The sequence below is a fragment of the Muntiacus reevesi genome, chromosome 11 (genome assembly GCF_963930625.1).
Source record: "Muntiacus reevesi chromosome 11, mMunRee1.1, whole genome shotgun sequence".
Taxonomy (NCBI): domain Eukaryota; kingdom Metazoa; phylum Chordata; class Mammalia; order Artiodactyla; family Cervidae; genus Muntiacus; species Muntiacus reevesi.
The window spans coordinates 29,062,467-29,082,851 of NC_089259.1; the positions used below are offsets into that span (position 1 = coordinate 29,062,467).

The window sequence follows — 20,385 nt, forward strand, 5'->3', positions numbered from 1 at the left end:
CCAATCAAGAGATACTGCCATCCTCTGCAGAGTAGATGTTCTTTCTCCTTTCAGTCACCTGGAAAACCAAATAGAACAGGTCTGAGAACTGGCAGCCTAGCAGCCACTAGAGGGGGCAGAATGAGTACATAGCTCTCAACAGGACCATGCCCCAAGAACTGTCACTATTTGACCTGTCAGACAGCCTGCTGAGAAGTTCCATTTACAGGGCTTCTTTTTCTTTAATGTGACTTAGGGCTCCCTCTATAAGAACAGCCCTAATGATAGGGTATTTGTCAAAACAATCAGCAATAATTGTTTAACGCTGCAGTTGCTTAAGGAAGCATCGGGCTTCCCAGGTAAAGAACCCACTTGCCAATGCAGGAGACTTAAGAGATGTGGGTTCGATCCCTCAGTCAGGAAGATCCCCTGGAGGAGGTCATGGCAATCCACTCCAGTATTCTTGCCTGGAGGATCCCATGGAGAGAGGAGCCTGGAGGGCCACAGTCCATAGGGTTGCAAAGAGTTGGACACAACTGAAGCAACTTAACACGCACACAAGGAAGCATTACAAGTTGAGGCTAACAAAAGGTTATGGAAAAAAAAAGCTTAAAAGGGAAAACTGGACACATGACAGCCATAGGGTGCTTTCAAAAGTTTCTATATGTTCCTGGGACTCTAGATGACCACAAACGTGCACAAGAGCTGTGTGTGCCTAGAGCTGTGTCTGTGCTTGGGAAACAACTGAGAAGGCCCTAAGCTCTCAATTCTGGCTGACCTTGAGTGTCTGCACAAGCAGGAAGTGTATGTTAGAACATTCAGGGCAATGTTCTTTATAAAGTCAAAACAAGCAAACAACCCACATGCCCTTCAACTTATGAAACTATAAAGAAAAGCTAGTACATCCATTCAATGGAGTATCACACAGCAATAAAAATGCATGAAGTACTGGTATGTGCTACAGCGTGAGTGAACCTTGGGAACATAACACTTTTAGAGAAAAATCCAGACACAAAAGGCCACATATTGTATGACTATTTATATGAAATGTGCAGAGCAGGCAAATCCATAGGGACAGAAAGTAGTTTGGTCATTGCCAGGGGCAGCTGGGAGGGGAGAAAGGAGTGATTGAAAATAGGTATGGATTTCTTTTGGGGGTGATGAAAATGCGGAATCAGGCAGTAGTGATGACTATACAGCCCTGTGAATATGCTAAAAATCACTGATTGGTACACTTCAAAATGATGACTTTTCTGGCACATGCGTTATATCTCAATGAAGTTGTTATTGATCATTCATCAATCATTTATTTGGTGGTGAGATCTTTTACATCCCGGTTAAGAAGTTTTTATCTATGTGAGGTCATAAACATATTAGCCTGTATTATCGTCATTACTTTTCCTTTCATAGATCCACGCTTTGCCTGGGATTGACGTTTTCAGAAGGTACAGTTCACCCCCATATTGCGGTCATGTGGATGCTCTGTTATCATAGCACCGACTGGGAAAGAGACCAAACTTTGCTGCTCCGCTGCAACATCCTTGTTGTTACTCACTGCCCACATACACCGAGGACCATGGCTGGACATCCTGTTCTTTTCCACTGCTTTGTCTATGCTTGTGCCAATACCACAGTGTCTTGGTTATGACATTTTTAAACTAGTCTTGATATCTGGTAGATCATGTACTTTTGCATTTTTCTCCTTAGAGAATGTCCTGGCTGTTCTTGATCTTCGACATTTCCATATTTATTGCAGAAATCAGCTTGTCAAATTACACAGAGTCCTGTTGCTATTTTGGATTGGAACCGCAAAACTGTACAGGTCACTTTGGGAGAGAACCGAAGACTTGACGATGTCAGGAACGACAATGAAGGGTCAGAGATTTTTATCTTGCTTGAGAGGTAACATGTTAGCCTGGGGAAGTTGGTGGAAAATGCAGCCCTGGATCGGAGATGAAGGACTTTACTACTCACAGGACGGCATAATTGTGTGGGCCTAAGTGTGCCTGCCGCCAATCTTGGGTCCCAGTACTCACAGAGTGATTCAAATAACACCAGGTGACACTTAAAACAGCTGGTGGGTCGTGTTATAGAAGAGGAACTCTGGAAACCCAAATCTCCTAGAACGAGAAGCAAACCTGTCAAATATCTTGAGAAATGCTGCTGCCAGCACTTTTCCTGTGGCATGTGGGCTCCAAAACACATGGACTATTTAGACAAGGCCTGTGGGATCTTAGTTCACTGACCAGGGATCGAACCCGTGCCCCTGCATTGGAAGGCAGATTCTTAACCACTGAACCACCAGGGAAGTCGCTATATTATTCTTGATTCCCCAAATATAGCAAACCTGGTTATTTTAAAGTTGGTATTTGATAGCACCAGGATTTTATATGGGGTAGCTGTTACTTCCACTGGTCTGCTATTTCTGCTGATTTTCTATGCTCTCTTGTCTCTTGATATTTAAATAGTTGTTTGTTTTTTTTTTTTAACTGAGTGCAGGGAATTGTACTGGCAACCTCTGATGTAAAATAATTTGAGGTTTGCTTCTGCCAGGTTTCCTGGGAGCAAGAGCTATTTGGAAACAGTAATGCAGTTACAGGAACTCAGGTGATTCGAAGGTAAGGTGCATCCTTGAAAGTGATTCTCTACTTGTATTTTACCCTTACTGCTAGGATTCAGTCTTTTTCCTTTTTTTTAAAATATATTTATCTGACAGTGGCACATCTTAGTTGCAGCACTCAGGATCTTCGTAGATGCATGTAGGCTTAGTTACTCCATAGTATGTGGGAATCTTAGTTCCCAGACCAGGGATCGAACACACATCTCTTGCATTGGATTCTTAACGAATGAACCACCAGGGGAGGTCCAGGATTCAGCCTTCAAGGTTGCAACTCACAGCGAGAAAGAGTCACGAAAGCCCATTCAACCTGGGCAGTACCTAGACCCTCAACCTTGTCTCACCAGCCTCTGATGCTGGGAAAGGACCCTCTCAGCCTCTCAGTGACCCTCCTCTAAAACTGGAAAGTGCCTCTGTGAGGAAATAGCCTCAGATTACAAAAAAAACAGGCAGGCTTACCTCCTTGGGCTTCCCTTTTCCGCCTAAATCATGACCTAGTGACTTTGCTGTCTCGGGCTTGCATTCAAGCAGGTACTTTTTCTTTTGTCTTCCTTATTGTCAGAAGACTGTCAGATCTGAATAACTCAGTCTATCATTAGCAGGTGCTTCACTTAAGATTTTAAAGAATTAACTATTTATGTTAAAATTGTGATAAAGTAATTTTACTTAAAAAAAATTATTTTATGTAGCCTGGCAGGCTACAGTCCATGGGGTTACAAAGAGTAGGACATGACTAAGCAGCTGAGCCCACATGCACACACACTGTTTTCTATAGCAGCTGTACAATTCTACATTCCTATCAACAGGATACAAAAATTCCAGTTTCTCCATAGTCTCATCAACATTTGTTATTTACTAATTGTTTTCAACAACAGCCATCCTAATGGGTGCCACCAGCTGAGGTTTAGTTCCAGTGATTATATTTTTCATTTTCAGAGTTCCATTCCATTTTTTTTTTTTTTTTGCAAACTTCTCCTTCATTTCATTTCATAATGCTAAGTATGGTTATTTGTTATCCTGGCTGTGGTATTTTTCTATCTGAAGTTTTTGCAACATTTGCTTCAATTGTCTCTTTTACTATTTATTTCACTAATGGTGACTTTTTCTGGTGTTTGCTTATTCTATTTATTATTATGAGCTGTTTATTTCCCTTAGACACTTATCTGTGAGAATTCTTTGAGGTTTTAGTTGATTTGTGTTTGCTTTTGCCAACACCTGGAGGGCACTGCTAATCTGGAATTAATTTAATTCTGACTTGAGGTTGTTCAGTCTCACAAGTTGTGTGTACCTCTAAAAATTTTTGCAGGGACCAAATTGAGCTTATGAACTTTCTAGTGGGGCTTTTTCTCTCTCTCATAAACTGCAAGTTCAAGCCAGGCAGCTTTCACCATGTTTGCTTCTGTATGTTAGTTTTTATTTCTTTTGGATCTCAGGTGAATACAGGAGAGAGTGTCTCCTACTAACTTTACTAATTTTAGAAGGCTCTCAGCTTTATTTCCTTGCCTCAACCTTAAGGTGAGAGATATTTTACATCCCTGGTTGTAAAATGGACCACAGCAAAGGTGCACATTATCCTTAAATTAATCCCTTAATCAGGGAAGCCTGATTCTAAGAATAAACAAATACGGAGAATAAGAATTTGAGCAGGAGAAATGGGAAGAGGGAAGTATGTAATTGCTTTGCATTGAACTATGTCATAAAACTGTCCAAGGAAAACAGGGTAATACATAGTTAATAATAAATCTACTTGCGACCCCGTGGACTGTAGCCTGCCAGGCTCCTCTGTCCATGGGATTCTCCAGGGAAGAATACTGGAGTGGGTTGCCATTTCCTTCTCCAGGGGATCTTCCCGACCCAGGGACAGAACCCACGCCTCCCACATTGCAGGCAGACGCTTTAACTTCTGAGCCACCAGGGAAGCCCAATAAATCTACAGGAGAGCATAAATAGCTCAGAAGTAGAACCTAAAAACATAAGCTTAAGAGAGCAATAGTTAGAACTGGACATGGAATAGCAGATTGGTTCCAAATAGGAAAAGGAGTACGTCAATGCTGTATATTGTCACTCTGCTTATTTAACTTATATGCAGAGTACATCATGAGAAATGCTGGGCTGGAAGAAGCACAAGCTGGAATCAAGATTGCCAGGAGAAATATCAATAACCTCAGATATGCAAATGACACCACCCTTATGGTAGAAAGTGAACAGGAACTAAAAAGCCTCTTGATGAAAGTGAAAGAGGAGAGTGAAAAAGTTGGCTTAAAGCTCAACATTCAGAAGACTAAGAGCATGGCATTTGGTCCCATCATTTCATGGGAAATAGATGGGGAGACAGTGGAAACAGTGTCAGACTTTATTTTTGGGGGCTCCAAAATCACTGCAGATGGTGATTGCGGCCATGAAATTAAAAGATGCTTACTCCCTGGAAGGAAAGTTATGACCAACCTAGATAGCATATTAAAAAGCAGAGACATTACTTTGCCAACAAAGGTCTGTCTAGTCAAAACTATGGTTTTTCCAGTGGTCATGTATAGATGTGAGAGTTGGGCTATAAAGAAAGCTGAGTGCCAAAGAATTGATGCTTTTGAACTGTAGTGTTGGAGAAGACTCTTGAGAGTCCCTTGGACTTCAAGGAGATCCAACCAGTCCATCCTAAAGGAGATCAGCCCTGGGTGTTCATTGGAAGGACTGATGCTGAAGCTGAAACTCCAATACTTTGGCCACCTCATTCGAAGAGTTGACTCATTGAAAAAGACCCTGATGCTGGGAGGGATTGGGGGCAGGAGGAGAAGGGGACGACAGAGGATGAGATGGCTGGATGGCATCACTGACTCGATAGAAATGAGTTTGGGTAAACTCTGGGAGTTGGTGATGGACAGGGAGGCCTGATGTGCTGTGATTCATGGGGTCGCAAAGAGTCGGACACAACTGAGTGACTGAACTGAATATATAACAAATGACTTATAAATCAATGGCAAGAAAGTGTTAGTTGCTCAGTTGTATCTGACTCTTTGCGACCCTCATGAACTGTAGCCTGCCAGGCTCCTCTGTCCATGGAAGAAGAGGAAAGAATACTGGAGTGGGTAGCCAGTAAAGTCAATGGCAAAGGAGTGGATTATTCAACAAATGGTGTTGGGCAACTAGCTAATTAGGGGGTGACCTAACCTGTATTCTCACTTCAGAGCGTTAGAAGAAATTTGGGATAAAGTAAATAATTGAATAAAAAACAAACTGTAAGATCACACATTATCTGAGTGACTCACTAACCTCTAGTCAGAAAAAGCTTTCTAAGGACAAGAGCAATTAAAGGAACAACAGAAGAAAAGATAACTAGGTAAAAACGCAAAGTTTGTACAACAAAAATCAAAAAATTTTAAAAAATGAACAATCAGGAAAAAATCCTAAGCAGTATAAAAATGAGGAAACAATTCCTTATGACACACGACATTTCTTCATTACTTTAAAATATTTTAGTTTTTGCTATTTCCCCAAACTCTCTTATTTACCACTCAAATGACTGCCTCCAAAGGTCAGAAACGTGTAACCTGGAGCAGGTTCTCAGACCTGGAACTTCCCTTTACTTCCTGCAGATCTAGGGCTCAGCGCATTGCAATCGTCCTTTAGCCTGAGAAGCATATTTCAGGCTAATTAAGCATTAAGAAATGTTACTGCAAGTCTGCTGGCCTCAAGTTCTCACAGTTCTTAGTTAGTGGAAAATGTCTTTATTTCACACTTGGCATATTTTTGCTGCATATAGAATTCTGGGTTCACGTTTTGGTTTTTGGTTTTTGTTTGTTTCTACAAATGTTTGTTTTTCCATTTGTTTTACAAATGTCAGCCACTGTTTTGACCTCCTTTGTTTCCGCTGATAATCCACTTTTGTGATGTGCCATTTTCCCCCTCTGGTTGCTTGAAAGAATTTCCCTTTGGATTTCTGCAGTTTGACTATGGTTGTTTTTCTTTGTATTTGTTCTGCTTCTGGTTTGCTGACCTTCTTGGATTTACAAGCTGATCTTTTTCATCAAGTTTGGAAAATCTCTGCCGTTATTTCTTCAGACAGCTTTTCCAGCTAAGTGTATAATTTAGGGCAGAACTGAGTTTATCTTTTGGCACTACAGAGTGGTGAAAGGACCTGGGTTTAGACTGAAGTCCTTTGGGAAAGTCATTTAACATTCCGAACGTCCACTGTCCTCTTCTGCGGGAAAGGAAATTAAAATCCTCACCTTGTGGAATTTCTTTGAGAGTTAAGCAAAATGGTGCTTATAAAGGATATACAAGGTATGCAAGTACTGATAAAAGGTGGGCCTGATGGTGTTTAAAGTATTTTTTCAGGGAGCCCAAGTTTGAAAAGTACATATGCTCAATTATCCTCTATTAACATCCTAAAAGACTATCTTGTTGAATTACCTGGCAGAGAACAGGGAATTTATGTGTGTGTGTGTATATATATATATGTATATATATACATACATAATTATGTATATATATTATATATATAATTATATACATAATTATATACATATAATTTATGTGTGTGTGTGTGTGTGTGTATATATATATATGGTCTTCCCTGATAGCTCAGTTGGTAAAGAATCCGGCTGCAATGCAGGAGGCTCCGGTTTGATTCCTGGGTCGGAAAGATCCACTGGTGAAAGGATAGGCTACCCACTCCAGCATTCTTGGGCTTCCCTGGTGGCTCAGCTGGTAAAGAATCCTCCTGCAATGTGGGAGACCTGGGTTCAATCCCTGGGTTGGGAAGACCCCCTGGAGAAGGGAACGACTACCCACTCCAGTATTCTGGCCTGGAGAATTTCATGGCCTGTATAAGTCCAAGGGGTCGCAAAGAGTTGGACACGACTGAGCGACTTTCACTTTCATATATATATATATATATATATATATATATATATCCTTCTGTTGTCTTTGGAGCGGAAAGCACAGCTCAGGAAAGTTACCAGCATGGGTGCCGGAGGTCCGGCAACATTGGCAGAGGTGAGTGGATACACAGAATCCAGTCATGAATCAGCAGCAGCCCACCTTTTCCCAGACACTGACCCGGGGGCAGGAGAGCCGGCTTGTTTATCCTTATTAACAGATGCGTGCCACACAGGAGAGAATGGCAAAATGAATGATCCCCATATCGTCACAGACTGTGTGACAGCAAAACAAAATGGTCCAACCACAGTACAGTTAGAACTCACATCTTCCGGTATTCTCAGTCGCTGTTGATTTCATCTGAGAAGTGTTTGCTTTAGACCTGGGCGCTCTGCGCGTAATTTCAGGCACCAGAAAAGCCACCGAGTCATAACTGGCACCAAGGTCCCCCAGTGGCCTGCTTCTTTCCTTTATGTGGGTGGAACGCTGATGCCAGCCTGGAAGGTCGGCTCACTGTGAGGAGAGGTACCCATCTTGGAGAAGAAGGCTCCTAAGGAATCACCTGTGATGGGTAGGTGGAAGTCAATGCTGGGAATGAGTGGGGCTGGATGAGGAAAGATGTGCAGATGAGGGGGGCAGTGATGACACGAGTCAGAGGCAGAACAAGGGGATGCTCGCCAGGTGAGAGGGTGGGAACCTGGCCGCTGTAGGCATCTGTGTGCTCTTTCGATCTTTAGGGGTGAATGAGTGGAAGTGCTGCTCAGGCATCTGCCAACATCTATTTGCATCTAATTGTTCCTTTTGAATGGCAGTACATCCAATGAATGGGGAGATGGAAGGTCAGGCACCACTGTAAACATACTTAAGTTGCCATAATATCAGTCAAGGTATTTCTTCTTCGCTTTAAAAAATTCTACCCATAGTTAATTAGGAAGTCAGCAGTTAAATTGACTGCTATGTCAACATTTTGCAAATAGGACTTTTAAAATAATTTTTTATTTATCTTTAATGGAAGGATAATTGCTTTACACTATTGTGTTGGTTTCTGCCATACACCAACATGAATCAGCCACAGGTATACACATGTCCCCTCCCCCCTTGAACCACCTCCCACCCCATCCCACCCCTCTAGGTTGTCACAGAGCATGGCTTTGAGCTCCCTCTGTCATACAGCGAATTCCCGCTGGCTATTTATTTTACATATGATAATGTATATATTTCCATGCTACTCTCTCCACCCTCTTCTCACACAGGACTTAAAAAACTTGAGAGTTCTATATGAGAACAGAGAACCTCTGCCTTGCATCCCCCCCCCCCCCCACCCCAACCCCAGAGAAAGAAAAGAAGAAATTAATATTTCTTTGGTCCTTGTGACAATCACTTAGAACATCACTCAGTCAGCCTGATGAATGATCAATGGTTAAGTAATAAGCTATTCAGGGTAACTAATGACTAACTCTCGTGACACTTACATAGGAAACTTAATAAGAGAAAGAATATTCTTCTGAAAACAAGCAGAGCAGCGGTCCCAGCTTGATATCACTACTGTGCTGAGTTATCAAGCTTGAGGGTGGGTTTGGGATTGGGCTGCCTGAAGCGATTTGGAGTGGAAATTTCTGGGAAGCAGCCAACCAAAGAGGAGAGTCCGCACGTCCGGGTCAAGGCTGGCCTGGAAGGGGAAGGGCATTTCTCTTTACAGCCAGTGTTCTCATAAGGCATCCTTCAGTCCACGGGAGGGGAGGCTGATTACAAGAAGGGTAAATGGGAATAGTCTCTCTGGGCAGTGGGAACACAGGCAGTGCTGGCCTGCGGCATGGTGTCCTGGGCCGTGAGACAAAACCAGCACAGTTGGATGCCAGGCTTGTCTCCCTACCTGGGGCAGCATCAGAGCACAGGGCAGGTGTGCTAGAGCGGTCGCTGGAGCCGGATGCTGGTAACACACGAAGAACACGTGGTCCGGATTGTTGCCTATGGCGGCTGCATGATTCTACTTAGCAACTGGGCTCATTTCAGGCAGTAACACAACCTGACTTATCCCTCATCTTTCCCTTAGTCCTGAATCCATAGGCACCCCAGTTACTTGACTGCTCCCCTCCCCCTCATCCCATATTGGGGGACTTCTCTGGACACAGATCAGATACCAGGGGCAACACTTCTGGATGCCTGTCTTTTAATAACGGTGGCCATCTCCACTGCCAGCATTCTGGGACCCAAAATCTGAGGCCATTTTCTAGGGAAATATGGGGTGTATATCTCACCCCAGAGCCTAAGGTATGTCATCAGAAGTGGTGTATTTCTATTTACAGAGACACCTGGAGGAGAATCACCTCTTAAAAGTTGCTCTGCAAAAGTCCAGAAGTAGATGAATAGCTTGTGACCATCATTCATGACAAACTGTCTACAATGTCATTCTGTACTATAATAGGGAAAGATGGGTGAGAAGTCCATATCGGGGAATAATTGGATGCCTTTGAGGCAGAATAATTTCCACCTGACTACTTTTAGCCACCATGATGTTCCCCTTTTTTTTTTTTTGGTGGGTGAGATCTTAGTTCCCTGACCAAGGATCCAACCATGCCCCCTGCAGAGGCAGCGCAGTGAAGTCTTAACTGCTAGACTACCAGGCAAGTACCGCCATGATGGTCTTGGAATGAACTTTGTCTTTACTACATGAACAACTAAGATCTGCTTTCATCTTTACTTCTTTAAAGAAACCCCCGGCTAAGGCTTGCCGCCATGCAGGAATTATAAAAACCTTGTTTAACAAGCATGATGCTGTAGGCACCAATCCATTAGAAGGGGTAAACAGTGGTCCGGTTGAACTGGCACCAACCAGCTGAGGTTGAACTCTGCCTGTCAGGATGGCACCACCTCTATTCACCCAGACACAGTGTCCCGCACCCAGCGCAAGATGATCAGATGTCCCTCTAGGCCAGCGGCTCTCAAAGGAGGGAGCAATTTCTGCCTTCTCGGGGCTGTCTGCAACGCTGAAGGACATTTTTGCTTGTGGAAGGGTGCAACTGGCATCCAGTATGTAGAGACCAAGGACTCTGGGGATAGCCCTTCCATGCACAGGCTGACCCCCTGAAACACAGCATTATTTGACACAAAACATCAAGAGTGGAGCACGTGAGAGAGCCTGCTCACAGTAATATCCTTCTTCTGAGTTGCCCATGCTCAGGATTCTAGCAAAGCTCTTGCAGATGGGCTTGTGGGCTAGTTCCTACCCGTGTGCCAACTTAAGAAGGGTGCGCTGTTGGTGCACCGTGAAAAGCCATCTGTAAATACCACTGTTCCTGTGGCTCCCCCAGCTCCCACTAAGCCTCTTAGGAGTCAAAGAATAAAACAGGTGCTGATAAAGTCATCCCTCTGGTACTTGCTTGTATCAGTGGAGCATGCATTGGGTGAAAATCATTAATGAGTATAGTAATAGTAATCAGTAGCCTTTATGGAGTCATATTATTAAAAGCCAGGCACTTCACAGGGGGCTTTCATTATCTCAACTCTTTCAGCAGCTCCTTAGTGATCCCATTTTTCAGATGAGAAAACTGAGGCCCAGAGAGCCTTAGTTACCTGGTGCCAGTCCCACAGACACTCTGTCTCTACTGTTTGTGTTCTTAGCCACTGCACTGTTGCCGTGACGGCCCATGCTCCGAGCAGGGACAAAAGGTAAACACCAAGACCTAATCCCAAGACTGTGAGGTCACAGAAGCTCAAGGCAGGAAGGGATGTTGAGGGATATGGACAGAATGTTTAGAACCTGAAATGTCTTTGCATAAAGGTTGTACTTTTGCTTGACCAAGTTAGAGACATCTGGAATGTTAGTCTTAGTTGCTCAGTCATGTTTGACTCTTTGCAACCCCATGGCCTGTAACCCACGGACAGATCATCGTCATTCGTGAAACTGTTAGTCGCTCAGTTGTGTCCCACCCTTTGCAACCCCATGGACTGTAGACCGCCAGGCTCCCCTGTCCATGGGATTCTCCAGGCAAGAATACTGGAGTACAGTATAGCCATTTCCTTCTCCAGGGGACCATCCCGACCCACAGGTCGAACCCAGGTCTCCTGCATTGGCAGGTGGATTCTTCACCATCTGACCCACCAGGGAAACCCCTGATGAAATATCCGGGGTGTTAGGGTGAGCTGAGACCTCATTCCTTTTTTATCCTAATATAGTAGGAAAGCGTTATCTGTGATGAGAGCTTTCAGAGTGCAGTCACCACTGTGTCTAGGTTTGAATGAAAATGGTGTATTGCGATACCAAGTGGCACACCCTTTTAGAAATTCAAAGGACGGGATGGTTTTTTGTCAAATTGAATCCTTGCAGGAATAAGCTAAGCCCCATGAATGATGGGTTTGATCCCTGGGTTAGGAAGATCCCCTGGAAAAGGGAATGGCTACCAACTCCAAAATTCTTGCCAGGAAAATTCCACGGACAGAGGAGCCTGGTGGGCAACAGTCTATGGGGTCGAAAAGAGTCGGACACGCCTGAACAACTAACAGTTTCACTAATGACAAAGATCTGTCTGGGGAGCAGTCTCCAGGTGCCACACAGAACCCCAGGATTCATAGGTGGGGGCCTTTCCTGGTTGAGGGGAAATGGAAGAGAATCAGAAACCTGGGCTCCAGGGCTGGTGACACTTTCTTTGATTTCATATCTTCCAATGAGAAGGCGGAAGAAGGGACAGTAGAAGCGCAGAGGAAAAGAAGACGAGGTCAGAGGCTGCTTGAGTTGTTGACCCCTTCCTTTCACAGGTGATGCAGTCCAGGCTCATGGCCACGTCCAGCCAGAGAGCTGCTGTGCCTTCTGGCCTCTCTGCTCACAGTGGGGACACCAGCCTTCTGCAGTTGGTCCTTGCTGTCTTGCTGGCCCATCTCACTGGCCCATCTAGGGCCAGTGCTCCTAGTGTTGGCAGCACAGCCACCACACTGCACTGTTAGAGACAAGGAGACTTCGGAGAACCTCGACAGCTTTCCCACCTTCCACACTGGGCACGTGGGCCAAAAGGCAGGAGAACAATTGTGGGGAAACACCGAAATCGCAACAGATTGCTAAATAACCCCAAAGGAGGCATGGGTCTTCTGCGGTGAGGAGTTCAGCACTGTCAGCGCCAGGGCCTGGCTGTGCCTCCCTTTGGTCCTGTGGTCTCGAGACGACGTGGCCTCCAAGCATAATTAGTTTTCTGTTGTTTCACATTCGGTCTTTCCTACCAGGAAGCTGCTAGCTTGCAGGCCTGGTGAAAAAGGGCCCGCAGAGGGTCTCCTCTCGCTTTTCTGAAGGCGAAGCCTGCTGAGTGGGACTGCTGAACTGGGCACATTGCCAAAAATCTCCTGGATTATGATGACCCATACATCCACCAGGGCCTGGAATACTTGATCTCAGAATTTACAAATACTAACTCTATGTTCCATGTCTGGGCCACAAAAGCACAGCATCTCTACAATCCATCAAATTCTGTTTTACTTAAAAAAAAAAAATCCCACAATCATATTTCAGGCACTAAGGGATAGTCTGCTAAGAACACAAGGTTTATAAGCTCCAAACAGAGGTGAGATAGCTTGCAGGAAACCGTGCAGGAATGAAGTGGTAGAAAGTGAAAGTCGCCCAGTCGTGTACTACTCTTTGCATTCACCCCATTGACCATACAGTCCATGGAATTCTCCAGGCCAGAATACTGGAGTGGGTAGCCATTCCCTCCTCCAGGGGATCTTCCCAACCTAGGGATCGAACCCAGGTATCCCACATTACAGGCAGATTCTTTACCAGCTGAGCCACAAGGTAAGTGGTAGAATTCAGATTCAAATCCAGATCAAGGGCAAAGGCAAAGCGGGTGGTCCTTGACTCTCACCAGGATTCTTTTTGTCTGGCTGTGTCAATGTTAAGGAGACAGTGGGATTCAGGAAGAGCTTCGGCACAGGAGACCTCCTTAATGCAACTTGAGAGCATCCCGTCACCGACAGACAGTTCCAACTGAAATGTACTGTTTTAAAATTACGCCCGGCTCATTTTCATGGCGCTTCAGAGCCTGTTGGCCGCTTCAGAATGAAGCTGAACGTCTCTTTCCCGGCCACTGGCTGCCAGAAGCTCATTGAAGTGGACGATGAACGAAAACTTCGTACCTTCTACGAGAAGCGTATGGCCACAGAAGTTGCTGCTGACGCTCTGGGTGAAGAACTGAAGGGTTATGTGGTCTGAATCAGTGGCGGGAACGATAAGCAGGGTTTCCCCATGAAGCAGGGTGTCTTGACCCATGGCCGAGTTCGCCTGCTACTGAGTAAGGGGCATTCCTGTTACAGACCAAGGAGGACTGGAGAGAGAAAGTGCAAATCTGTCTGGGGTTGCATTGTGGATGCCAATCTGAGTGTTCTCAACTTGGTCATCGTGAAAACAGGGGAGAAGGATATTCCTGAACTCACTGATACTACAATGCCTCGTCGCCTGGGTCCCAAAAGAGCTAGCAGAATCCAAAAACTTTTCAATCTCTCTAAAGAAGATGATGTCTGCCAGTATGTTGTGCGAAAGCCCCTACACAAAGATGGTAAGAAACCTAGGACTAAACCACCCAAGACTCAGCGTCTCCTGACTCCACGAGCTCTGCAACACAAATGCCGGCATATTGCTCTGAAGAAACAGTGTACTAAGAAAAATTAAGAAGAGGCTGCAGAATATGCTAAACTTTTGGCCAAGAGAATGAAGGAGGCTGAAGAAAAATGGCAGGAACAGATTGCCAAAAGTCGGAGGCTGTCCTCTCTGAGAGCTTTTACTTCTAAGTCTGAGTCCAGTCAAAAATGAGATGTTCTAAGAGTAACAAATAAATAAGATCAGACATCAAAAACAACAACAACAATAACAATGCCTGTGCAGTCACTCTAACCCCATGGACTGTAGTCAGGTTCTTCTGTCCATGGAATTCTCCAGCCCTGTTCAAAGTGCCTTGCAAATACTAGCCTATTTTTATGCATTCATGAAAACATTTCTGAAGCTGGCACCCTGCAGTGGTAATAGTGTATGGTACTTTGTGACAATACTGCTGACAATGAGCCCCTGTTATTGACCAAGGACATTTGTTGGGGGTGGGGGCGGGCGGGTAGGAAGTGTGGAAAGGATTTAAAGGTCGTGGACACCAGGCTGCTATGGTTTTTCCTTCTTTCCTACAAAGTTAGGAGGCCGGGAGGATTAATTTATGACCTACTTACCTCTTTCATGTCAAAGGTTACTGGAGTTCTAGAGATCGTGGTTGTTGCTTGGGTTTTTGGAGCAAAGAGGAAGCCTGCGAGGTGAGAGCAGGGGTGATTCGGTCTCTGCTACCTCCCTCCGGGGACAGCAGATGCGGAAGTCACCGCAGTCATATGCCTGTAGGGCAGGCGCTAGTCCCGCCGCCGGGGCACAGGAGGACTCGGGCTTTCTGACGAGGGGCGAGGATGTGTTATTTATTAAAAATAGGCAATAGTCATAAAATATTCCGATGACAAAGAAAAGATTTCCAATAATACTTAAAAAAAAACAACCTTCAAGTGTCTCCCCAGTGTTTTCATTTAAGAGGCGGCAAACTGGCCGCGAGCGCGGTGTCTGTCCGCCCGCTGGGGCCCGCGATCGCGGGTGGACAGTCTGGGCCGGGGGCGGGGAGGTGTCGCACCAACTTGGTCCACGCTGGGGTGGGGGCGGGGCTGCGGGCAGGGGCGGGCGTCCGCCGCCGCGTCAGCAAGCGCCGCCCACCGCGGGGGAATCCCAGGCCCCGGCCCCGCGCGCGAAGCTGCCGAGCCCCGCCCCGCGCACCGCCCTCGCCGCGGTCGGCCCCCGGAGCCGCGGCCGCGCGGCGCTGCCATTGGTGCCCGGCGGTGACGCGGGCCCGCCGCCGGGGCGGCGGGCGCCGGGGAGGGCGGGCGCGGGGCGCGGCTGATGAAACCCGCGCGCCGGATGCCTCCCGCCCTCCACGCTCCATTCACTCCGCGCGGGCAGGTGTGAGCGGCGGGTCCTCTGCTAGCGGAGCGCGGGACCACCAGCTGTCGGTTACCCCAGGCTCCGATCCCGCGCGCCGCACCTCCGCCCGATCATCCGGCAGTCCCGCCGATCCTCGGCCGAGCGTCCGTCCAGTCCAGCTGCGCCTCCGTCCGACCGAGCGTCCATCAGTCCAGCCCTGCCTAGTGCGTCTGTCCAGCGACGGTCCTGCCCGCATCCTGCCGCCCTGCCGGTTCGGTGAGTGGCCGGCCTGCCGAGTCCGGGTCACCTTCGTGGGGTGGGGTGGGGTGATCCCGGCGCTGCGTGGGGCCGCGGCAGGGCAGCGCGGGGTCCGCGCGCGGGGCGGGGGTCGGGTGGGGGGCACTGGTATTCTCTGGGTGGGCGCGCGGGCCGGGCTGGCAGGCGGGCGGGCGGTGCGCGCGGCCGGTGCCCATGCGGCTGTCTCCTATACGGAATCCATTTTGCTTCCCTGAAGACGCGGCGTGGTGCATGATGCAACACCCCGTGAGTAAGCGTGGGAGCCCTGGCGCCTCGGGGTGGGTGCCACGCGTGCCCTGCCTGGCACTGGGCGCCGGGACGCACCGGTGGTCACGGGGCCGGAGCGGGCGGGTGGGCGCGCACAGGACTCGGCGGGCATCCGGGAGACCTTCCCTTACATGGCGCACAGCGGAGCACCCCACCCCGCCACGAGGTCCGCGACGTGTCATCGGCCGCGCGTCCGGAGCCAGCCCCAGGGGGGTCGCGGGGTGGTCCCGCGGCAGGTGGCCGGTTGGTGACGGCGCTGCGCACCCCGCGCGCTGGCCGCGGCGCCCACCTCTATTCCTCCCTGGACCCCCTGGAAGTTCCCTGGCCCCCCTCCACCTCTCACCCGGCCCCCCACGGGAGGTTACTTAGGGGAAGTTCCCAGCCCCCTACCCCCGCTCCGGGTGGGTTTCCTTGTGACCCGAACTGGCCTCTCCGGCCGGTGATCACCGCTCCCGTATGGTTTTTTTCTGGTGGGAGGAAGTTCCGGCTTCACCGAGACGACCTATTCTCTGTGTGTGCCTTTCTTTCTACGTAGTAGAAAACTTTCCAGGCCAGGCGGTCGGCGGTCATCCTGAGACCTGTGTGTACGCAGCAGCCGCGCGCAGTAGTACTACGGCCGCGCGCCCTGTTCGCTCTCTCTTCCCCCTTTTCCGTGGTTCTGAGAACCGGAGGGGAGAGGTGCTTGACCTGTGTGATTAGGGCAGCCAGGCAAGTGCCCCTGGAAGAAAACCACACTCACTACCCAGCACCCACCCTCAGGCTCTCAGGTGTAACCTGGAGTAGGTTTCATTCCAGACTCCTCGACAGAGGAGGGGGCCAGGGTTTCCATCCTAGGTCTATTTCCCTAAATGAGCTCTTAAACATGTGACCCGGGAGAACTGTGTTTTGGCCTCTGGCAGAGCTTCCTCATTGTGCTTAATTTGAATTGCAATTTATGTGGGATTTATCTTAACGTTTCTTGCCACTTGTGTCTGGTTCCGATAATAGGAAACCATGATACATTTATCCCCCCTGACATTTTTAGTTGATCTCAGTGGAAATTATTTTTACCTTGAACACACCCCTCTGTCATTAAAATGAAAGGCCTTAAGTCCCACAGTCGGAATAGAAACTTAGGGGGATAAAGTAAACAATGGATTCAAAGAGTTTTGAAAGGTTTTAGCATATTAAGATCATGTTTAATTATTGGAGATAAAATCTAAAGCGTGCCAGAGGAGTTTTGACTGGAACAGGATGAGAGTGAATAGAAATCAGAAATGTACTCTCAGTTGTTTAAATCTGGGTTGAGCCACATGGATGCTCTTATGCATATGATTATCTGCTTTAAAGGAAAACAGGGCTTGAAACACGAGATTGCTGACCTTGGGGAGCTTGCTTTTTAAGACACATGTTAATTATATCTGGTAGAAGCTTTCATTCTTTGATGGAATTAAACACATGTCTACTGACTGTTCTAGTCTGTAGTTTCTTGTCTACTTAGGCCAGTAAAAATATGTAATTATGTTGGAGGGCCCTGCCATGTGTCTAATTAAATTAATCCCTTTCATTATTAACCATGTATTTGGAGGTATTGGTCTGTTAATCCCAGGGAGGAATTTGAAGCCGGAATAAATGTGTCCTTGTTTTGGGAAGAAACATTTTCCTCTGACCCTGGAGTTCTCTGAACTTCCCCGGTGGCTCAGACAGTCAAGAAGCTGCTGACCAATAAGGAGACACAGTTTTGATCCCTGGGTTGGGAAGATCCCCTGGAGAAGGCAGTGGTAACCCACTGCAGGATTCTTGCCTAGGAAATCCCATGGACAGAGTGGCCTGGCAGGCTATAGTCCATGGAGTCGCAAAGAGTCGGACATGAACGAGGGAGTAACACTTGGGAGTTATCTGGGCCATAGGCGTCTTCTGAGATGGCCATCCTTCCACCTGGAGTGCGCTTGCAGACAGGTCATCCCCCGTTTGCTCCAGCTGAGGGCAGGCCCCTAGGACCAGAGGACTTGACTTTTTTTCTCAGGGAGGCAGAGAGTGGCGGGCAGCTGTCCCAGAGGGCAAGGGTTCAGACCCAGTGTGCAGAAGAGATAGGGGAAGGGGCGGGCACAGAGGCGGGGAGGCCAGGGCAGAAGCTGGTAGTCAGGTGTGGGAAAGAAAGGCAAGTCGAGCTTCTTTATGCGCGAGCGAGAGTGACTGTGCGTCGTTCCTCTGCGGGCTGGATGGTGGCAGCTTGTCCAGGGTGGAACTGGTAGAAACGTGACTGGTTGAGCTCTGCGCCATCTGTAGGCTGGTGTCCTCGCTCCGTCTGTGGATTTAAAGGAAGAATCCAGGTGAGGCAGGAGAGGTGGGTCTCAGGAGAGCGGAGCCACTATCCTGGTGAGGTCGGGAAGAGCGCGTTGGGAAGGACTTTGTAAAAGGCACAGCTGGCTTTTCTCAGACCCTTGCATCCTCACGGACAGAACTGAGCCCCACCTGCCCTGTTGTAGCCACGTGCGGTGCCCCGGCCTCCTCATGCTCCCCTGCGCCCTCCAGAGGGCTTCCGGGCTGTGGTTTGTCGTGTGGCCCCGCACGGGGACTGTGGCCATGGGGTGGGCCTGCTTTTTCGTTCCTGGCCTTCAGGACGCCTGCCTTCCACGGGTTTCTTGGGCTTGAGACCCCTGGCCCTGGGCTTTAGGCTGAAGTTGTATCCACCCCCAAGGTTTTAGGTCACTTCCAGTGGGAGGAGAAGAGTAGCCTCTTTGGTGGAAGGTTATCAGCCCTGTAGTGACTTCAGCAGCTTCTCTTTCTCCGTACTCCCCCCAAATTCCAAAGTAGCTTTGACACCAGCCACCCCTACACTTGTGCAAAGCAAGACCCAGCCTACCATGGGAGTTCAGTGCGTTCTGTGAAGCTGCGAGAAGGACGGGCAGCACGTCGTGAAAGGACTGGGTGGGCTGCTGTCCTCATTTCCCTGCAAAGGCGTTAACGATTCGCTCGTCCAGGGGACACAGGCCACACGTTGGAATAGATTCTGACCTGAGGTCCCCCATCACGCCACACATGGGTCTGTCACTCGGCTTTTCCTCTGGTTGTTGTCACTAGTAGGGGAGGAAGGGGCACCGCCAAGTGGTAGATTTGGGGAAGAGACCACATCAGTGTGGAGTTCGAAGGTTTTACAGCTTCAGTGCAGCCTCAGATCATCACCCTGAAGTGAGGATGCTTCTTCCAGGAGCTGGGGCTGGTGGTCCATTGCTGAGAATGGGGCCCCTGAGGCCCCTGCGGCCAGCTCCGTCGCATCTATGTGCAGCCTCCGGAAGGTCCTGTGGATGGTCTGGCCCCTGCAGATATGTGAGTCCTCCCTTTCAGCCTTGTGATAATGCAGTGAATAAACAGAAGTGAAAGAATAAAGGTACTATAGTGTCAGTCGCTCAGTCATGTCCGACTCTTTGTTACCCTATGGACTGGGGTCGACCCCATGAGCTATAGCCCTCCAGGCTCCTCTGTCCTTGGGATTCTCCAGGCAAGAATATTGGAGTGGGTTACCATTCCCTCCTCCAGGGGATCTTCCCAACCCAGGGATCGAACCGGTATCTCCTTCATTGACAGGCAGATTCTTTACCATCTGAGCCACCAGGGAAGCCCAGTAAAGAAAGGTACTAAGTCAACACATTTAGTGTCTTTCATGAAATAGTTCTTTCCTCTGCCAGCCTCCTCTTCTCATAAGCGCAACCAGAAGTCAAGCTCCAGAAAGGCTTCACGGGCTCCCGAGAGGTGGGTTTAAACAGAGGAGGGAGAAACAAGGTCCTGCGTCAAGCAGGACAGTGTGGATTTCCACGCCGTCTCCCTTTTCCCAGAATCACTTTTCCCCTCTGGATGCAGTTGTGTCCGTAACAGTCTGTCTTCCTGCCCTAGAGCTTTCTTCCAAATATCTATGCAGATAAGATTCCTGTGTAGGAGAACCACCAAGTGCTTTCCTACTTATGTAGGAGTAGAGGCTGACCGCGCGTGCTGGGCACACAGCGGGCTCTGCCTCGGGACCCGATCACGGTGCCAGCCCCGGGCGGCCCCCCACCCCCGCTCTCCTCACGGCCCCCTGCCCCAGAGTGGGCTCCACTTATCTCTAAAATGCCTTTTTCCAAGATGTTTCTCAGAGCCACATTTAAATTCTTTTCTGTATTGCCTGCAGAGTAATTGACTTCTAGTACCCACTGTGTAGGGTTGAGGGGGTTTAAATGAGGCCATAGTCCAGGTTATGCACCTCACACAACTCTGACACATACCAAGGCTTCATGTAAATATTCGCTGTTATGTTGGAGAGAAAGCTCAGTTCTCTGATTTCAGCATGGAGGAAAACAAAATCTGCAATAGCTTTGTTTTGCTGTTGCAAACTGCTTTCCCAAGATGTTAATGTGTAGTCCCTTCTCCTTGGAGCTGTGTCCGCACTGCAGGGGGTGGTGTAGGGCCTGGT

The 20,385-nt window shown here is 48.1% G+C and overlaps 1 protein-coding gene and 1 pseudogene across 2 annotated transcripts in view; both read left to right on the forward strand.

The window, feature by feature from the left end:
- The first annotated feature begins 13,493 nt into the window (after positions 1-13,493).
- Positions 13,494-14,271, forward strand: LOC136144351 (small ribosomal subunit protein eS6 pseudogene; annotated as a pseudogene).
- A 1,108-nt stretch (positions 14,272-15,379) lies between these two features.
- Positions 15,380-20,385, forward strand: part of SLC7A1 (solute carrier family 7 member 1) — a 63,433-nt gene continuing 58,427 nt past the window's right edge. For both annotated transcript variants that reach the window (XM_065901881.1, XM_065901882.1), the window contains exon 1: positions 15,380-15,668. The gene's annotated coding sequence lies outside the window, so the exon portion shown is untranslated. The remainder of the gene's footprint in view (positions 15,669-20,385) is intronic.